We start from the raw sequence: 12399 nt of genomic DNA on the forward strand, positions 1-12399 counted from the left end.
CTGTTGTGGGGCAATACGTTGGCGGTGTGCTGATTACAGTTCCATCACACATTATCCTGGTGACTTTCAGTGTAATATTTTGTCCTGTGCCGTAGGCTATGATGAGAAATTAGTCAAAACGCCTTCAGTGCCCGGTCCTAACGCAATAATAAAGGCTCCGCCGCTTCCCGTCTTCGACCAGGAAGTGCTGCCACCTGCCGGCTGATTGTTGGAGTTATTGGGCGGGGAAACCGATTAGAGTTTTAGCCCACGAGGGCTCGAAGGATACGCGCGGTACGGCATGCCATCAATGTCTCCATACTATGAAAGCGGTCGTATGCGACCCGGAGCTTCACACCGAGCTGTCCGACGAGGAGCCGACCCAGCAGGGGATGCGCGATATCATGCAACCCGCACTGTCCGGCACTATCATGTCCCGGCCCAGGCCCCAACCCCCTGGTCTGCCTGCGATTTAGAGGCCTCCCGCGGACCGTCCACTGTGACTATCTCGTGGTGCCAGTCAGGGCCTAATCTCCTCCCTCCAGCAGCGTCACGCTTGCCAGCGTTTCGGCCTTAGCAGCCGAACACGCCGGACCCCATGAATCCCCTCCACATGCGGGGCGTGTGACGCGGAAAACCCGCGTTGCGCCATGGGCAATGGTCCGTGCAGAGTCTCGACCCACCGTGCCAGTCGCGCTTGGGAATGCTGGGAAGTCTCGCCGCACACGCGAAGCGCTGAGAAGCGCTGAGGTAGTGCCAACAGCAGGAGGCGGCAGCGGCCCTTGCCCCTCCCTCCCCCCCCCCCCCCCTCACCCTCCCCCTCCAACACCATGTTGGCGGCAGCGCCCCCTCCCTTCTCCGCGCTCTCTCGAGTAGCCTGAGGTGCTGGGCCAGCACGGTCTCCGGCGCAAGCGCTCCCTCAGCACGCCGCGCTTGAGGTGGAGCGCCGCACCGACCGGCCCAGTTGACGAGTGAACAAGGCTCCCCAGGCCAGCCGCGTCCGATGCGGCGTCCGGTCGAGCCCGCGCCGACCGGCCCAGTTGAGGCGAACTTGGTGGCTTCGAACCGTCCCGACGAGGGCCTCTCCACCCGTGTCTGATGGGCCTCTCTCACCCCAGCACGTCGGCGTTGGCCCCCTTCCCACTCGTTCCGGCGTCCAAGGAAGCCCGGTCTGACGCCTCGGCCGCCGGTCCCCCGACACCAGCTTCCCGAGTCAGTCCCTCGCTCGATCGTCAAGGCCCGACGCGTTACGCGCTCCCGCTGCCGATCCCTTGGTCTCTCTCCCACCGCCGCTTCGCTGCGTGGTGTCCCTCCCGTGCCTAAATGAATCCCAAGCTCGTTGAGATCTTGCTCGACTAGAAAACGAAATCTCTGGTATTCCATCGGGCAGAATTCGAAGAATATATGACCAAAAGCAAACTATTGATAGTCGCCGTGCACGAGAACTTTTATAAACGACTCAGATTATTTTGGTCATATCTTTGATATTCACGGTTACTGCCTTTACAAAAGTAACGTAAACGACATCCCGAGCCAGGGTGTTTCAGCTTCGTTTGTCTCGAATAGCCTTAAGTATCATTTATCTCATTTTAAGCCTAAGTAAATGTTAAAAGCTTTTGCGAGGAGCATTATGCATGTTGCAAGACGATAGCAATAGCCTTATACCTTGTAAGAAAAAAGCAGAAGAATGCAGTGAAAGATGCGTTCATATTCCAGCAACATGCCAATATCGAAACGAATAATTGTAGCTAATTCAAAATTGGGTGCCAATCGTACTACATTTTTCCTGTTGTTGAACTCATTTGCATGCAAACGTATTTTTGCGTAGTCTTATTAGTGAGATATGCCCTGTATCGTAGTAATGGTCAAGCCCCGCATTACTGCCTTCTGGGTAGCGATGCTGTGACATCATGGCACCAAATCATGGGGCACCAACGGCCACGGCGGCGTGAAAACACTGTTCTTTGCACGGTGGATGAAGCGTGAATATTTCCATATTCCGACTTTTCGGCATAGCACATTAAGTGAAATAATTTCAAGTGGGAGACGGCGTTGATTTTCACCAGAGCTGTAGAATTATTCCTGAGACACGTCTCCAGCCTGCCCCCGAGAGAGACTCATTGCGGTGGGCAACTGCGATAACTCATTCGCCAGTAGCTCATTCCGAAGACCTCTACTTGAAAGTGCTTAGAAACAGTCCGTGTCAAAGAGTACAACATACAGCAACAGCAGCATGGGGTGGGCATACAATACGGCGGCCAGACGCCTGCAGCACCCTGGGATGCGCATTGGGAAGTTGGAATGCATATCCTGTAGCCTTAGGGGGAGCGTTGCCAGGGTGGAAGGGTGCTGCAGGATTGGCCCGCCCTCATGGGAGGTAGAGGGCGAGGAACCCCAGCAGGCTCAAATGCAGCGCACATTTCCGCTCAGGAAAGCAGATCTTCCTATCAAATGGGCCAATTTCTGGCAAGTTTGTTCGCAATTTCTGCTAGTCAAAGAGTCGTGGCGCATATCCCAGCTCGGAAATAGTCTTGGTGATGTATGAGGGCAGTCGATGTATTATTTTGTGCGCACCTCTTTTAACTAACCCAGGCGATATTACGGATCTGCAAATTAGCCAACGCCTAGGCAGATCATAGTACAGCAACAGCGAAATGCTCGGCACTCGTCCTCCTCACATTACCTCATCTTCACATTTCACTCCTCATGGACACTGCAGTATGAGAATATATAGGCATTCGTTGTCCACTTATGAATTAAATGTAAACGTTGCGCATAACATTTATTTATTTCCATGTAAAGATTCCTTTCACAAATACGCATTGCATAGAAATGTTCAGGCGCGTTGGCCACGACAAACATGGCGCGTTAGTTGGAGCTAGAAAACGTGGTTTAGTAGGATCCATTTTGAAGAAGACCCTAGTCGTTATTTTCTTAAGAAGGTTTGGAAATGCAAAATGTGCATATCTTTTCACATAACATTAAAATAAAGATGTAGAGCAGGATTGCCACCCAGGTCATTGGCGAAACCTCCGTTTTTAATCGCGTTAGTGGTATCTACCAACCTTTTATGGTATCAGCCAAAAGCCATACTTTCAACTATCAGATTTTAGTTACATGATGACGTCACGTCTGGGTAGTCGTTTACTTTAGTAGTCTTGGTGGTGGCCAGCAATTGCTCCTTGTTTGATCCCCTGAATGTTGGTGATCTGTAAAAACTGTGGCTGGCGGTTACAAAAAAAGAAAGATGTGGCAGGATCTTCGGGCAATTTTGAGTTCTCTGCTATTATTCGTTTTGATGAAGGCATGCTGCCGAAACCCGAAGCATCTATCTCTGCTTTCTCCTAGTTTTCTATCGGGAAAAGCTATCACTTCTGCTATAACTGCAAGCTCACTTTGATCTTAATTTAAATTTAGTTGCACTCATCTTAAGTTAGCACGGTAAGATTCTGCTATTCTTTCCAAGCCCCTGTGCTCCTGTCTCTTCGGCTGGTCTCTCTGCCTCTCTCGCGCCACTTCCCTCGCCCTGTCTCCTACTTGGGGATCTGAGACTCATCATGGCGCTTGGGGTTGTAACACAAGACAAGCAAGGGGGTACGCTCTACGAACATTCGTGGCCTCATGTGCGCCAACAAACTAACACTTGCACATGGCCATCTTCATGGAAGCGCAGTGATACACTCTGCGGTAGATCTGGCCTTGACCCCATCACGCGCGGCACCACCCCTTACGCGCAGCGCCTGACCGGGCCCGCGCTTCAGTGACTTTGAGCAGATGTAGATTTCACATTTCAGTAGGCAAGAGAGAGGTGCGACTACATCCGTTTTGCTTCACAAAACAAGTGCGCTTATAAGAAATTTATGCCAGCGGATATGTTCACACGCGCATGTGGGTGCGTGCACCAGCTTTAAAAAAACGTAGTAAATTATGCATACATTTCAAGACCGTTGAGGATGCTATTCTGCAAGGCTGTTTTCATATCATAATACTTAACCTTTTGAGATGTGTTAGCAAAAGTTCATTTAAGTTTGATAATTTCTGTAACCACACATTGAAATCTGCATATAAGATCGCTCGAGCGGTATCAGTTTCAAACCCGATGTGTTTTGGCATAAGTCCTGCCTTCCAACCTTTTATCATAGGGCCTTAGTGAAGCCCGTGTATACGCTAATGCGCTATTTACGTCAATTATCACCGTGAAAACCGTCAGCCGTGCGCCAGGGCAGAACAGTTATCAAGGGTTTCTAGCGATATGACCATGCTTGATGCTCTCATGAAACTTCAACATGCTGTTGAGTGCGGAGCAACTGAAAAGGCAGCAAATGCTGAGCATTACACCGCACAGCTTTCAACAGGAAACATATTCCCTCAAAAGCTATATCAAGGCAATGTTAAATCCTCTGCGTGCGGTCTCTATGCAGAGGCTCATTGGCCTGTTGGCATTGCGTCACGCATAATACACGAGCGCCAGGCCAGGCAATAGCCGATTTTGCATGGCTCGCTACAGCACTGAAAAAAAACCTTAGCTAGCATCCTGAAAACTATCAGTGCATCTTATGCGCATCCGCCAGTCGTCAATCATCATCTTCAATCAGTGCGTCAGTTCAATCAGTGCAAAAGGCAAAGAAGGCATGAGCTTTCCTAGCTGCTGCTGCCTAAAGGGGCAGCAGCAGCTAAAGTTCTTTCTGAGATCTTTTGTTGGGAGTTTCGGTTGAAGTCCAGTCGAGTTTCAGTTGACTTGAGGCACTTCTTTCGGATCCACCTCGACGTCAGAGCATTCCTTGCCAAAATCCCCTCGTGTAGTCCTGGCCACAACACTGGAGTGAGGCCATGCAACAGCTATTTTGCGAGCGTGTTGAAGATCGACATGCATGTTTACAAATGCTATGCTGAGGCATGAGCTACACCGCGCCTCAGCTATGCTGAAGCGTGGATTAGTGTGTGTTCTCTCGTCAGCTTTTGAACGGCCCGGCGTGGCGTCTGGTTGCAGAAGCATGACCACCAGCTGCACCGCCGGTTTCTCTGGCTCTGGTCGGCCAAGTTCGACCGAAAACGTGCGGTGAGCCTGCCATGCCGGTGGAGCTGGTGTACCTCACCAACGCCAACTGGCTGCCGCCACCGCCACCTCCACCTCCGCCTCCACCGCCGCCGCCGCCGCCGCCGCCGCCTGTCTGACCGGCCGCTGCCCGTCGCCTCGGTGGCGGTGCAGCGGCCTTGGACTGCTGCTGCTGTTGCTACCCCAGCCTTGGCGCGCGACGGCCCGAATAGCCGGCGAGGCGTGCCAGTACCTGCTGCGCGAGCACCTCGATACACTGCAGGCGCAGCTTGACACGGAGCGCACCGGCATCCGCATACGCCTCGGCCGGCGCGCCGTCGCTGCACGGCCTCCTCTATCCATTCGCCAAGTGACGCGCATCCATTGCCGCGGCTCAGTGTCACGGATAACGTGACGTGGACGTGACGCTGATGTACGCCGTGCTTGTGGACGTGATGTTTATATACATGAGGCTGGTGCACGCAATGCATGGTGCTCAGTCACCCTCCGAATCGGACTTTAATCTCTGGGCATGGAAGACCTTGAATGTGCTCGGCTCGCTGTATAGGGGAAGTGTAGAGGAAAGTAGAGGGGAAAGCCGCCGCGCACCGTGCCTACTAGTGCTCGTAGCATTGCAATCCCACCGATGCGACGGAACTTCACGATGGAAAACGGTGCAAAAAGGGGCCACTTAGTGAGAATCTGCATGAAGAATATCCTTTGTCCTCAAAAATTGTTGATAGGATTGGATCGACTGTCCCCTCCAATCCGACGATAGAGGGAGACGCATCCCCCGTGTCCACCGCTGACGCCTCCCCCCCCCCCCCCCTCCCCGTTGCGTGGGCGATCTCAGTTAAATCGCACCGCCTCTCAGAACTCAGTGATGGTGGGAATGGAGAACTCGGCAATTCTGCTGACTAAGCACGTGCAGCTCAGATGCCAGTGATAATCGGATCCCAGGAGGCCGATACAACGGAGCTGCTGACTGAGCACGTACAGCTCAGATGCCAGTTAAGTCGGATCCCAGGAGACCGATACAACGGAGCTGCTGACTGAGGGCGTCAGCGGTGGGCATGGGGCAAGGATATCTAACGAAGTAGGAACCGTCTGGTCTGAAAAAGTGGCAACATCGAGCTCGGGTGAGAATAAGGCAGTTGGAAGTAAAGCTTGCGTGGCGTCAGGAGCACCATATTTGATAACATCAGTGGAGAGGAACTTGCTCATTTGGTCAGCTGACTGCTGAATTACCATTAGTCTGAATGATGGGTATGTTTTGGTTATGGTTCTTTTGAGTATAAAATTTAATTAACATCATACGGGCTGGGCTATATAAATCCTAGCAATCATTCAAGAAGAAATGAACAAGAAATGCCTTAGACAAGCCGCTGCCAAGGCAACCCAGGGCTATGAAACGCCCAGCAGCTGCGATATGCGACGCGCTTCAAACGCCACATGACACATAACCCAAAAATATAAAAGTTTGATCAATCTAAACTGTTCCTAAATTCAATCTCTCAGACAAAATAGCGTTTGCATGCCAAAACTGTAGACCATTTATTCAGAGTTCAACCGGGAACCGCCGCCCGCACACCACCAAAAGCATGCTCACCATTAAAACTAATGGGCGGTACAGCAGCCAGCCGACTACATGAACAGTTTCCGATCCACTCACGTCATCAAATATGGTGTACATGACGTCATGCCGGCTTTATGTCCAGATTACCTCTTATCCCACGCAGCTAGCCTTGTGTGGCGATGGCAAGTTTCTGAAATTATGACCTTGGCTTGTGCCCTAATTGATTTTTGCTGGCATGCTTCCTGTTTTTGTTTTGAAGCTGCAGTTGTAGCCAAGTGTGTGATATGTCATGTATGGCCTGTTTGCATCATTATCTTTGATAGGAAAATATTTTGATGAATGAAAAAAGCAGGATGACAAAATATCAATATTTGATAGTATATCTATCATTAGAAATTTGATCGTAAAATACCACACTACCAAAGCAAATCGGTAGCCATCGGGCGTGGTGTACGTCGCGCCCCGTTTACCTCCTGTGCTCCACTGGAAAACTTCCCTGGAAAAAACTACCCTTGGAAAAAAGGAAAACTTCCCTGGTCCGAATGGAACGCAAGTGGTCTTCAGCAACACCCCTTGATGGATGAGCTCTCGCGCCAACAGAAACTGTTCCGCTTGAAAGAGTTGTGCAGTTCACAGGCTAAGTCCAAGATCACACACCCGACTTCCGTGCCGTTGAAAACTGTGCAGCGCGTGTGGCGTGCATGACAGCGTCTGTCATATCATCATCGCCTGTCAGATCATGTCCTTTCACCTCCTCGTTACGGAGATGCTGCAATTTGGCGGATGCGTGTTCCTCATTGTGCATTCGGTTTGCAGGCACGTGATGAATTATTTCATTCCACACATGCTGCATCACCGTTTATTTCCACGTTTCGGTTCACGTGTCGATCGGAACGGTGACTGATCCTCGCCTAGACTCGTTGTTGTTCGTGCCCTGTCGCGCTTTTTTAAAAAAAATTGTTATTGCCGCTTTCCATGCCATTGTTCGACTGGTATCTTTTCCATTTATGCAGGCGTCCTGCAGGTAGCAATAGGACGTCTCACTTTTTGGGTGATCACCCCCCTCCACCCCTCCCCCCCCCCACCCCATGATGCCACAGCGCCAGCGCTCTCATTGTTTCCGAAACTTCGCCCCTCGCCTAGAACCAATGTGTGCTCAGTCGGCGTTTTACGGCACTTCCGCTACGTCGTCACCTTTTCGTAGTTGTATCTTCGTGTTAGCGCTGCGGCGCCAGAGGTCAGTGCCGGTCGGGCCGGGGTGTCCATGCCACTGGTCAAAGGTCACCGGAGGTCCATGCGTGGTTCTGCAATCGGCATTGAAATCTCCGTGTGGTAAATGACGTACGGCTTAGCGAGCATTTGCGACCAAAAGCTATGCCAGCGCCTTTCGGACCGTGTGCTGCAATGCTATTGTTGCAGAGTGGAAAACTCAGGGCATGACTATTAATGTAGACATAGCGTGATGCGCTCTTTTCGCTTGTTGCTGGTGTTTTACCGCTGTCCGTCATCGAAAATAGCATTCAATTTCTATGTTGATAGATGCACGAAAGACCAAGAACGGAACTGAACAGCGGCGCCAAAAGGAAACAACACAAGTTGCGCGGCGGTCACACACACGCAAACACACACACACACCACACACACACACACACAACACACACACACACACACACACACACACACACCACACACACACACACCACACACACACACACACACGAAAGAAAACACGAAGGAAACGGCAGGGGATCGTGTGGATCCCCCTATCAATTCACGTTATGAAAAACGGCGAATCAGGGCGAGGGTTAATTTTCGATATGCCCACAAGAAACATCGTATGCGACGATCGAGACCGATCGAACGAAGGATATTTGAGATCGATCGGATAACCGATAAGGTATAATAAGGTGAGAATGATAGGAATTGCCTGAATGTAGTATAAACACCTAGCAGATAATAGCTTTGGCGGAAAGTCCTTGCAATATCCATATGCTCGGCACTGCATCACTGCATCACCCCCAGTAACATCACTGTATCACTGCATCACCCACAGTGGTATTACTGCATCGACGCATTACCCCAGTAATATCACTGTGTCACTGCATCACCCACAGCGGTATCACTGTATCACCGCATCACCCCCCGTAACATCACTGTATCACTGCATCACCCACGGTGGTATTACTGCATCGACGCATCACCCCCAGTAATATCACTGTATCACTGCATCACCCACAGTGGTATCACTGTATCACCGTATCAATCCCGGCGATATCAATGCATCACTGTTTACTCTCGCTCGTCATTACTGCGGACTACAACAGCATGACAAGTCTACCCCACGTTTAAAGACGATGAGGAGCTGCCACGGCCGAGCAACGCTCACTTTGTCACGCTGGTTGAACTAAAGGGAACCGAAACACAGATGACCCTGGATTCCGTTCTCAGAGCCTGACGTTCCCAGCCGATCCGTACCACACATGGAGTCCCGTGACTGCGTCAAGTCACCATAGGGGGGGGGGGGGGGGGAGGCAGCCACGGCGCATTGACGACAAATTGTTTGAGAAGGTGAGAGGAGGCGGCGCCACGAGTCTCACCACGTGTTGACGTGCAACGCTTTACGTTTTTTGCGTGGTAAATATTGGCGTTAAGTCGTGAGCCCGATCATGAGCGGCTATGGAATCTTAACTATTCGACGGCGGGCGACCTTGAGCGCAGACCGCGCGTTGGCCGACGGCTGTAACCGCATGAAGGTCCTGATTACAGAGGTGGTACATGAATGGTATGAATGTGTTACCACGCGCACATACAAACACAGTTAGTTACGTAGTGTCTGTCTTTGCTGCACACCATAGATGGGTTTATTGCGAAGGAGGCCTCATTATTCAGCGGAAAGTTTTATCCAGCTCGGGAGAAAACTCCTAAATGCTTACGTGACCAACCCAGAATATTTACTGGACCCGACCTTGCTGGCGTATTCCCAGCAACCAGGCCTCAGGCTGAGTCTATGTGCAGCAAAAATGAAATGCTGTATATAATAAATAACTGAACACATATGTGTAAACTAAAATCACGTGAATCTTGCTGTTGCCGTGGCAACTGTATGGCAGCAATCTGACATGCTTCTAACGGCAGGCTTGCTACCTTGCTGACGTGTTCCCAGCCACCAAGCCTCAGGTCGGGCCTATATCCCGCAAGAAATCGAATAAAATATGAAATGAATAACTTAAAAATATATATGGAAGCTAAAATCGTGTGAACTTCACTGCTGCCATGGGAATTGCATGGTAGCAATCTAGCATGCTTCTAACGGCAGGCTTGCTACCTGGATTACTTCACCGCCAGTGTGGAACGTCACCTGGCAGCCTGGGATGTAGGCGACGCTCCACACCAACTCCCTCAGCCCACCATCGACCACAGATAAGGACTATGACAAGACACAAGCCTCCGTAATTAGAATGCTCCGTGAGGAGCCGTGTGAAACATGTCAACAAAAACACACGCACCTAACCGCTGCCTTGGGAATTCCGCGCTGGGAATCCAGCACGCTTTTAACGGCAGGCTTGTTATCGCGATGGCTTCTATGACCGCGGGAGCAGCGCGTCGCAGCCAAAGGTGCAGGGCGTCGTTGTCTTGCACGGCTCCCTACAGTGCTTTCTAATCATGCAAGCTTGTACCCAAAGTTTGTGTCTATGGTCGGTGATGCGCTGGAAGAGCTGGCGTTGAGTGGAACGGGGCAGCCATTTTCGGGCCTGTGCTGCTTTCGGAAGCATTTATTTTACTTGTCTTATCATATCCCCACTCCCCACCCCGACCTATTACGCATGCACGCACGCACGCACGCACGCACACCCACACCCACACACCCACACCCACACCCACACACCCACACACCCACACCACTCCTGAATAAAGAGCGTGCCCTCTAACCCACAGCAGGGTACCCCTAGTTCGTAATCGTGGCTTTCGTATCATAACATTATGCCTATTTATCTAGGACATGGGCTACGTTATTCAAAGCGATAAAATGCTGTGCAGATGCAACAGAAACAGCACTCTGAGCCCGAATTATTACTCTTAAGTTCAGGGGCCTCCTCGATGTGAATAATGGCAATCTACGGGGCAGTTACACTGCCATTTTGTTTTGGAAAAAAGGGCCTTTTAAAAATGTTTGGGGACAATAACATACTCATGCCTTCCATGCCTGCAGGCAGGGGACGACTGCTCCCTCTGTTCCCCCCCCCCCCCCCCCCCCCCCTTGTCCTAACTGCGCCGCCCCTCGTCACCAGTGCCTGTGGCTGCCGATGCTGGTGGCTACTATTGCTAGAAGCCGCCTCTGACTGACGGCTGGTGCTGGTTTGCTGTGGTTATATCGCTTCGAATAATCCGTCAATGCTCGTCACACCTTCGAATAATCCGTCGACGCTCGTCACACCTTCGAATAATCCGTCAACGCTCGTCACACCTTCGAATAATCCGTCGACGCTCGTCACACCTTCGAATAATCCGTCAACGCTCGTCACACCTTCGAATAATCCGTCGACGCTCGTCACACCTTCGAATAATCCGTCAACGCACGTCACACCTTCGCGTCCCCCCCTCCCCCCCCCCATCCGAGTGGCATGCCTCCGGTCTGTCAGCCGACCCGTACAACGAAACACTGCCTCACCCGCGGACAGTGTGCGAAAAAAGCGGGTGAAAGCAATTCGAATCCGGAGGGAGGGATATTTTGGATATGTGCTGGCTGAGTCATTTTTCAGGGCTCCCAACTCATTTGCGAAACCACGCCCTGGTCCCAACCCTTGCGGCTCGCTGCCAAGAGGGATTCGCCCCCCCCCCCCCCCCGCCCACACACAAACTCACACCATGGTTTCGCAATATTGCTCAAGACACCATTTAAACAAATATGCTGTCAACTTTCGCCCTGATTCGCCCTGTTTCAAAATATGGACCGACCATATTTTGACCACAAGTGTTTTGGCCACACAACCATTTTCGAACTATAAAAGGTAGGAGGTAGCAGATGACACCAATGGTCTGGTCTCAACGATATCACGCGGTTGGTGATATGTGTGATGTTACAAGTCAACAATAAGCTCGCCATATTTCAAGTCAAAAGTCTAGTTTCCCTGAAAACCAATTTCTTCAGCACTACAACGTCATATGGACGACAGCATGCTCCGCAACAAAACGAAATCTAAGCACACAAAACCTAAACAGTCATGTTTTTGGCGCAGGTGCGAACAATGGAACGTAGTTGTATGTGCTGGAGCACACATATTTATGGTGTAGGACTTCGTTAAATCAGAAGCGTAGAACATCCACATTCTGCAACCCGCCTCAAGTGGTTCGCGTAGTGGTCGGTCGCCCCCCCGCCGCCCCCTTCCCCCCGCCGCCCCCCCCCCCCCCCCCCCGCCGACCGCGCCGGCCGTAGATCGCCGTCCACAAAAACCGTCGCATCTCGAAAACTAGAAAGTTAGTGGCACGTTACTGGTCTCAAAACACGTGCAGTGGATGCCCCAGAAGCTAGGGCGCGATTGAGGGCCTTGGCTGAGAGGCTTCCCCAGAAACCTTAAAGGGCGGTGGGATCAGCGAGTGGCATCAACCCTCCCCCCCCCCCCTATCAGACGAGGGTTGATTACACAAAATTAGCATATATGGAGGAGGAACGCATAATTTTCACATGCAATCGGGGCATGTCTAGGCAATTATCCAACCTAATATATCATCAGTATCAACCAGCAATTCATATGCAACCAGAACGTGGGCGAAAAGAGACGGGCTGTCCGCCCGAGAGATGAACAGTTTT

Source organism: Pollicipes pollicipes, unplaced genomic scaffold (genome assembly GCF_011947565.3).
Source record: "Pollicipes pollicipes isolate AB1234 unplaced genomic scaffold, Ppol_2.1 Scaffold_1600;HRSCAF=1878_pilon_pilon_pilon, whole genome shotgun sequence".
Lineage (NCBI taxonomy): Eukaryota > Metazoa > Arthropoda > Thecostraca > Pollicipedomorpha > Pollicipedidae > Pollicipes > Pollicipes pollicipes.